The sequence below is a fragment of the Triticum dicoccoides genome, chromosome 7A (genome assembly GCF_002162155.2).
Source record: "Triticum dicoccoides isolate Atlit2015 ecotype Zavitan chromosome 7A, WEW_v2.0, whole genome shotgun sequence".
Lineage (NCBI taxonomy): Eukaryota > Viridiplantae > Streptophyta > Magnoliopsida > Poales > Poaceae > Triticum > Triticum dicoccoides.
The window spans coordinates 729,579,802-729,589,604 of record NC_041392.1 but is presented as its reverse complement, the minus strand read 5'-3'; positions in this window follow the sequence as shown (position 1 = coordinate 729,589,604).

Here is a 9,803-nt window from a genome sequence, read left to right as displayed (position 1 = left end):
TGCTTGAAGGGAAAGGAGTGCAAGCAACTGAAAAATTCTGGATGGGCGATTGCTTCATTGAACTTTCAACAAATCAGATATGTTGCGTTCGATGTCCTTATAAGTTTAGAGATAGCTATAGGGGCTACGAGCCTTGGCTATATGTGCCTTGATTAATAAGTTTAGATGATTAAATGAAACTATGGAAATATGAGTTATTTTCTATGTCTATGTCTCTAATATATATGGATGCCTTTTGTAGTAACTTCCACAGTAGCCCGAGAACATGCACACGCAACATCCTAATTTTGTATTATTCTCTTTTATAAGTTGTTACAAACAAATACTAATTGTATTATCGAAGTCATATTATTATTTCTATTATGTTGTCCTCGGTAAGAACTCAAACAAATCCTAGAGAAACTGAAATTTCAGATCCGTAACTTTTAGCTTGTCAGGATCAGAAACATAATTGTAAAAATGTTGCATTGTTGTTTATATCACCAATCTTTTATACTTTGTAATTTATTTTTGTGTTTTCGTTTATTCTAACCGTTTTTGTTTGTGAGCAAACAATATATGTATCTATGTAAAATATTCATGATCCAATGCTTCCCTTTTGCAACTGCACCTATATAATTCACAGTGAGGATGCAACTAAATTTCTAAAACAAAAGTATCATGGCATCTGAGATTAATCTTCACATAATGTTGCATGATGTTCTACCTAATACCAAGTTAAGCATTGAGAAAATTAAATTACATATATGTAAGTTTTGAGGAATTATATATTACTCCATTAGAGGGAGAATTTGATTTAAGGAACACACCAATTTTATCCAATTAGTTGTTCATATTTAGGATTAATTTCATTAGTAATCTTCTAGTACTGATTAATCCCTAAATATGTCTTGTATATAGTGCTATATATCATGAAATAACATCTTGAACAGTATTTGATTGTTTAAGGTTTACTTTGTTTTACTTTTTTTTGTGGGTGATACTTTTTTTACTTGTCTTTACATTTAGATGTATACCACGTAGTTTCATGTCGTTATCTATTATGAAAGAGTAACTAGCAAATATGCCCATGCGTTGCAACGGGAGAAAAAAGTGGCGTGTTTTACTGCAAAGAAAACGTTAATTTATCATTAATTAGGCTAGACATGTAGAGGATAAGTTTGATGATGATAAAAATAATGAATCAATTAACAATAGAATTCTTAGGAACGAGAGAGAGAGAGGCAAAGACGAACACCGGAGCACCAGAGTTTTCCGAGGGGCAACAACTTGCCTCTTTTCATGCTTTTTTCCCTTCTTATTCTTTCTCCCGTAACAACCTGAGAGATTAAAAGGATAACAGCCGGACGACTCGGCCGAAACTAACTCCACGATCCACCTATGTCGTGCCATCCCACGACTTGATTGTGGTCTAAACAAACCCACACGCCACAACGTGAACAAGCGCTACAATTTCTACGTACATGCAACGACTCAAAACACACACATACACAATCATCACGTGTATGGTCCATGCAGACTAATTAACCTCTAACTAAATATGCATGCATGATATGAACTATTGACCTCTAACAAGATTAGAACTAGCATTCACCTCCCTAATCTTGTAACTCATTATTTCTTGCGTACCGAAGATCTTGATGCCATCTCGACGTCGGTGCCGTCGCCGCCGCCTACACTAAGCAAACTTTTGCCACCGGCCCCGCCTGGTGTCTTCAGCAACACCTTGTACAGCCTTTTGGGGGATCTTTTCACCTTTCGCAGCACCTTGCCAAACATGTCTCTAATCCATAGGAACATACGATCCAGCACTATTTGATGGCCATCTTCTGAAAGCTTACCCAGACTGATCACATTACATGATAAACTTGGCACAAAATATACCTTGGTTAGAAGTAGCTCTCCACCATGTCACTCAACAAGTACTGATCCTTTCCCTTCGATCAGAGCTGTAGACCCATCTCCTAGCTTCACATGGCCACGGATGCTTTCAATCATCTCCTTGAATTTGCAACGTGAGCCTGTCATGTGGTTGCTAGCACCACTATCAAGCCACCATGCATCAACATCATTGGATGATCCATCCATGCATAGCTCAAGTTTGACGTGGCCCTTCTCCACGAGCTGCACTCCCGGCTTGTTCAGGCCGAGTGTCTTCGTGGCCGGCGTGCCGCCCGCCGGCGTTACTGCAGCTGGTGTTGATGCAGTCGTCCGCGTGCCTGCAATCGTCTTGTTCACGAGGGCATGTAGCAGGTCATTCTCCTTGCAGAGCACGCGCTGCACCTCTATAAGCTTGGCCTTCTCCTCGCTTGCGTACACCAACAACTCCGCTCGTGACTGTCATGTACTCATCGGACATGGCATGCATCTTTGCATTAGCAGCGGCCAACGCACCACGCAGCCGCTTGACCTCAGCCTCCATGGATGCATCAGAGGACACGAAGGAGTCGCCGCGCAGTGCATGGCTGCCCTCTGCCTCCATCTCTGTAGGCTCAACCACACTCGTGTTGTCTTCCACCTCAGGTGCAAGCTCACATGCCACAGCCATGAGCAGCGCGGGCTCGTCGACGTCGGCAGCAGCTAGGAGCGCCTTCTCTTTCTTCCATGCCTCACACTCAGACTTGAAGTGCCCTTTCTCCCCGCACTTAAAGCAGGTAATCTTTGACTTGTCAAACTTGCCGCGGGTTTTTTCCTTGTTGCCACGGCCACCACTGTGCCCTTCGTCGTCGTTCTTGTTGCCGCTGCTGGAGCCCTCCCCTTTCTTCTTCTCTTTAAGAATCAACTCCTCTAGCTGGGCACGTGAAACCAGCATCAGCTTCTCGCCTTCATCGCCGCCACTGTGACGACGATCGCGCTGGTTCTGCTCCAACGCGGTGAGGCGCCCAATCGCCTCTTGTACATTCATCACTGAGACATCACCCCATTGCTCAATGGTGTTGACGATGTCCATGAAACGGCCTGGAACGGCGCTGAAGAGACGCTCCACCATAGCCTCATCTTCAAGTTTGACGCCGAGGGAGCGGATCTCGCTCACTAGTGGGATGAGCTTCTTGGCGAACTCCGGGATCGTCTCCCCGTCAGCCATGTCGAGGCGATCGAACTGTCTCTTCAGTTGTCGTTCATGCGCCTTCCTCACGCGATCCTCGCTGAGGCACGCACATCGTATCATCTCCCACGCCTCACGCGCGGTGTCGCACTCCGCAACCTACAGCATCACGTGATCCGGAACGGATTGAGAGAGCGCGGCGAACGCCCCTTCGTCCGCAGCCTGATCATACTCACCGTAGCCTTCAATCGCGGACCAAAGACGCAACGGCTCCATCAGGACCTTCATCTTCGCGGCCCACAACGAGTACTTGGTGTCCGTCAACATCAGATACTAGCCGGGCACAATCATGGCCCTCGACGGGGTAGCAAGCACGACAGCACCGCCATCCACTGCAGTAGCCTTCCTGGCCGCCGGCGGCGTGTACTTCCGCCGCCGCCGCTCTTCCCATCACTACTCTTCGGAGATGTATCACCCATCACCGCTGTTGCCGAACTCCTTCGATCACCGCCACGAAAACGCCTCGCGACCTAGCTCTGTATACCAATTGTTGGAACAAATGCGATGCTAGACACACGAACACGGTGGAGAGGAACGAGAGAGAGAGGCGAAGACGAACACCGGAGTAACAGAGTTTTCCGAGGCGCAACAACTTGCCTCTTTTCTTGCTTTTTTCTCTTCTTATTCTTTCTCCCGTAAGAACCTGAGAGATTACAAGGATAACATCCGGACGACTCGGCCAAAACTAACTCCATGATCCACCTATGTCGTGCCATTCCACGACTTGATCGTGGTCTAAACAAACCCACACGCCGCAACGTGAACAAGCACGCTTCTGGCTACAATTTCTACATACATGCAATGACTCAAAACACACACGTATGCAACCATCACGTGTATGGTCCATGCAGACTAATTAACCTCTAACTAAATATGCATGCATGATATGAACTATTGACCTGTAACAAGATTAGAACTAACATCCTTCACATGAATGATGCAACCAAAGGTGCGCAAATGGTGTACCTTTGGCTTCTTTCTGAACCAGCCCTCATACGGCGTCATTCCTTTTACACTTCTAGTGGACGCCCGATTCAGCAGATATACAGCAGTGGCTACTGCCTCACCCCACAGCTTTCCAGGCAATTTTTTGTTCTTCAGAAGGCCACGGGGCATCTCAACAATGGTCCTATTCCTCCTCTCTGCAACCCCATTCTGCTGGGGCGAATATGGTGCCGTCAGAAAATGCTTCACACCAAGACTATCACAGTAGGCACCAAATTCATTTGAGTGGAACTCTCCTCCGCGATCTGTTCACAGTGCCTTCAGCTTGCGAGCCGCCTCTATTTCTGCATGATTATGCCATTTCTTGAGAGCATCCAGTGCCTCATCCTTACTCCTGATCAGTGATACCCACATATACCTAGTAAGGTCATCGACTATCAGAACAAAATACCTTCTCTTGCCGGGCGTCAGTGGTGAGATTGGGCCGCAAAGATCTGCGTGAACAAGCTCGAGTGGAGCTGCCGCTCAGTATATCGCTGTCTTTGGAAAGGGGGTGCGGTGATGCTTCCCAGCAAGGCAGGAATCACAAACTTGCTCTAGATGGTCTATGTGTGGCATCCCTTCCACCAAGTTTTGTTGAGACATCTCACGCAATGTTCTGAAATTTACATGTCCAAAACGTGCATGCCACAACCACTCTGCTTCACCATAATTTGCCACCAAACACACCAGCTATGCTCGAGTTGCCTGCAGTATGTACAACCGGTTTGGTGATCTTTTCACTTTGGCAACCACCTTCGCTTGATCGGACACGACCATGTATCCATGCTCAACTGCAGTTTTGACACCAACCTCATCAAGCTGGCCTATACTGATGATGTTGCTTCTCAGGCGAGGAATGTAGGACACACTTGTCAGCACACGATCTTCACCAGTTTTGCACTGAAGTATAACCTTGCCTCTTCCCTGTATATCAACTAGTGAGCCATCATCAAAACGTATTGTACCTTTCACCCCATCATCAAGATCAGTGAACAACTCCTTACAGCCTGACATTTGGTTACTTGCCCCTGTATCTAAGTACCAGGCGTCCTGTTGCTGCTCACCTATCAACTTGGGCACCACTCTTTCCTCATTCATCATTACGGTCTCTGTCACCTCAGCTGGGGTCACATGCTTCCTCACACGCCACAATCATGAGTAGTCCTGGATCATCATCTTCTTCTTTTTCTGCAAGATGTGCTTTCTCTTGCTTCGGTTCCGGTCAATCAGAGGCAAAATGACCATTTACATCACAGTTGAAACATTTAACTTTTGTAATGTCAAACTTACGGTGCTTCTGTTGTTTCGCATTGCCATTGCCGCCCTTCTTTCTGCAGTGGCCACGGTCACCTCGTCAAGCCTGCTCACGGACAGGAGGCCCTTTTCCTTTTGTTCCACTGCTGCTGGCGCCTGACGCACCCTTTTTCTTCTGCAACAGCGACTCAAGCGCACGTGTCATGAGGAGCAACTGATCTTCCTTGCCGCCACGGTCATCATGGTGATCAGACTCGCTTTCTTCGAACGTCTGAAGACGCCCCATAGCCTCGGCCACCAACATCTTGGAGATGTCTCCCCATTGCACAATCGTGCTGATGATGGGGGAGAACCGCCGCGGCATTGCTACGAAGAGCCTCTGTACCACCGTCTTCTCCTGGACTTTTTCTCCCATGGAGCCGTTGAATCCGGCGTTCACTGTGGTGTCGTCGGTGTTATCACCATTGCTTCGGCATTTGTGTCTATTGCGCCGGAGCTTGCCGGTGCTGTTCTTGGCCTCATAGGGGCCTGCCTTGTTGGCTGCATTTTTGCTTCGGGCCAGCCAGCTGTCCTCATGATACGTCCATTTTGCATCCTGCTTTTATATCTATATTTATTGCATTATGGGTTTTTATTACACATTATGTCACAACAATTATGCCTATTCTCTCTTATTTTACAAGGTTTACATAAAGAGGAAGAATGCCGGTAGCTGGGATTCTGGGCTGGTAAAGGAGCAAATATTAGAGACATATTCTGCACAGCTCCAAAAGTCCTGAAACTTCACGGAAGTCATTTTCAGAATATATAAAAAATACTGAGCACAAGAAGTTCCGGAGGGGGGCCACACCCTGCCCACGAGGGTGGGGGCGCGCCCTACCACCCTGGGGATGCCCATGCCCCATGGCTCCCCTGGTGGCCCTCCGATGCCCATCTTCTGCTATATGGAGTTTTTCGATAAGGAAAAAATCATAAGCAAGCTTTCGGGACGAGACTCGGCCACCACGAGGCGGAACCTTGGCGGATCCAATCTAGGGCTCCAGCAGAGCTGTTCTGCCGGGGACACTTCCCTCCGGGAGGGGGAAATCATCACCATCGTCATCACCAACGATTCTCTCATCGGGAAGGGGTCAATATCCATCAACATCTTCACCAGCACCATCTCCTCTCAAACCCTATTTCATCTCTTGTATCCAATTCTTGTCTCTAAGTCTGGGATTGGTACCTGTGGGTTGCCAGTAGTGTTGATTAGTCCTTGTAGTTGATGCTAGTTGGTTTATTTGGTGGAAGATCATACGTTCAGATCCTTTATGCATATTAATACTCCTCTGATTATGAACATGCATATGCTTTGTGAGTAGTTACGTTTGTTCCTGAGGACATGGGAGAAGTCTTGCTATTAGTAGTCATGTGAATTTGGTATTCGTTCGATATTTTTATGAGATGTATGTTGTCTCTCCTCTAGTGGTGTTATATGAACGTCGACTACATGACACTTCACCATTATTTGGGCCTAGAGGAAGGCATTGGGAAGCAATAGGTAGATGATGGGTTGCTAGAGTGACAGAAGCTTAAACCCTAGTTTATGCGTTGCTTCGTAAGGGCCTGATTTGGATCCATATGTTTCATGCTATGGTTAGGTTTACCTTAATACTTTTGTTGTAGTTGCGGATGCTTGCAATAGAGGTTAATCATAAGTGGGATACTTGTCCAAGTAAGGGCAGTACCCATGCACCGGTCCACCCACATATCAGATTATCAAAGTACCAAACACGAATCATATGATCATGATGAAACCTAGCTTGACGAAAATTCCCATGTGTCCCCGGGAGCGCTTTTCTCTATATAAGAGTTTGTCCAGGCTTGTCCTTTGCTACAAAAAGGATTGGGCCACCTTGCTACACTTTATTTACTTTTGTTACTTGTTGCTTGGTACCAATTATCTTATCACAAAACTATCTGTTACCTATAATTTCAGTGCTTGCAGAGAATACCTTGCTGAAAACCGCTTATCATTTCCTTCTGCTCCTCGTTGGGTTCGACACCCTTACTTATCGAAAGGACTACGATAGATCCCCTATACTTGTGGGACATCAAGACTCTTTTCTGGCGCCGTTGCCGGGGAGTGAAGCGCCTTTGGTAGGTGGAATTTGGTAAGGAAACATTTATATAGTGTGCTGAAATTTGCTGTCACTTGTTACTACGGAAAGTAACCCTCTGAGGGGCTTCTTCGGGGTATCTTCACCCCGACCAGTAGAGCAAAGAGTTGCTCCTCAACCTACTGAACCTATAGAAAATAAAAATGTGTACTTTGCGATTCCTTCTGGTATGATAGAAAATCTGCTAGCTAATCATTTTGCAGGAGACGGAACAAAGCATCCTGATGAGCACCTAATATACCGGGATGAAGTTTGTGCATTATTTAAGCTTGCAGGTATACCCGGTGATGTTATTAAGAAGAAGGTCTTCCCTTTATCTTTGAAGGGAGACGCATTGACATGGTACAGGCTATGTGATGATATGGGATCATGGAACTACAAACGATTGAAATTGGAATTTCATCAGAAGTTTTATCATATGCATCTTGTTCATCGTGATTGCAATTATATATATAACTAGCTGGGTGACCCGCGCATTTGCGCGGCTAGACTTCCTTTACAACTTTATTTATTTTGTTGGTTTTGCTCTACGTATGTTTGTCCATTCAATTTATTCCTATATATGTATTTATATAAACAAATATAGCTTAAATATATAGTATTATAAATATGTTAAACTTGGCTACATTTTTGATAAAGTTGTTTCAAATGATATGGTTGTCCCACAATGAAATATCAAAAGGACCAATGCATGTATCCCACCATGTGAAACCATTGGCTTTGGTACTAATCTCCAGATTTCACGGTTTCACCTTTTCGTCCATGTTCATTTATCTTTGCATCAAATATTGTTTTAGAATTTTTATCGATAAAATGAATAAATTGATTATTTGCAGCCATACATTGTTATCTGTTCCAACACTATCTATTAGCACACTGTCATATATCCTCATATTCATATGTATGCTTCTAGATCTTTTGTGCCATTCTCTAATATTTATATTTAGCAAAAAACATCTCCACCACTATTTTTCCATCGGCAGTTAAGATATATTAAAAAGGCCAAATTTTGCATATCCGGAAAAGAGATAATATTTTGGAATTACGTTTTTACTGCGTTATTTGTGAATTGTTCCATGAAAAATACAGCGCTCTTCCATGCAATGCATATAATTCCATACCAATGTTCATATTTATCTCTTCCACTATTGATTGTCAGTTCCCCTTGATAGATCATTTAAAATACAAATAATATTTTAGTTGGAATGTGTGTACGTGTCCAAAGAAAACATGATCAAACTACATGTGGGATATTTTTAGTAAGTATATGGTAAAGTCATTGACGCCTATGGCACTGATGTTTGCTTCCTACCACGCCAAGCCATTTCTTTAATGATTAAATCGTAAATATTATGTTGTCTTCCTCTATCTGCATCATCACTATTTGAAGTGAATATTGTTTCTAGATAGCACGATATCTTGGTTGTCAACCTTCCATGCATGCTTCTAAATACTCATGACTATATTATCTCACTCTAATTGTTTGTGTAGCCTGGCCATCTAAGTCTAAGTAACTGTTGTTTTTCATTTAGAAAACTATTTGTATGTATTCATACAAACTATCCGGGTGGCCCGGACAGTGAAAATAAACATATGCTAGAAGATATCACAAAAAAGAAAAAATAAATGAGTAAATTCATTTTGTAGTCCTTTATTATAGCATCAGATGTCCTAAATTCTACCTGAACACTACATAACCATGCATTATTAATCAAATGGAGCTTATAACAGAAAGTCCAACGCATTTGTCATCTATGTAAGAAATGCACAAATACTTCAAAGCCAAGGGATCTTACACACACGCATGATATATATTCCATCTAGAAAATTAATAATATTCATATACCCCACAAAAAAGCTTATATCTTTGAAACACATGCATGCATGTACGTGTAGCCTATGGAACTTGATGTTTGAAAAATTCAAAAATAAAAAGGTTAGGTTTCAATTCTTTTTAATAATACACACATAGATATGAATGCATACTACTTGTCTGTATAGTTTCATGGCAAAAAAAATTACATGCGATCTACAAAAAAGTAACAAAATCATGTAACTATAGCACATATATGTACTCTCCACTATAAAAGTACATGGTTTTGTTTTTTATATAGATCACGTAAAACCTACTTAATAATGAAAATTTTACATGTGTCTAGATTAGTTAATGTTCCCAAAAAATGATTATTTATATACGTACTTATGTATCTATTTTTAGTATTTTGGAAACTTGAAAGATTGATTCTGGATTTTTGGAAAATTTCGAATTCCATCGAGCTCTAAATCCGAAACGCCTC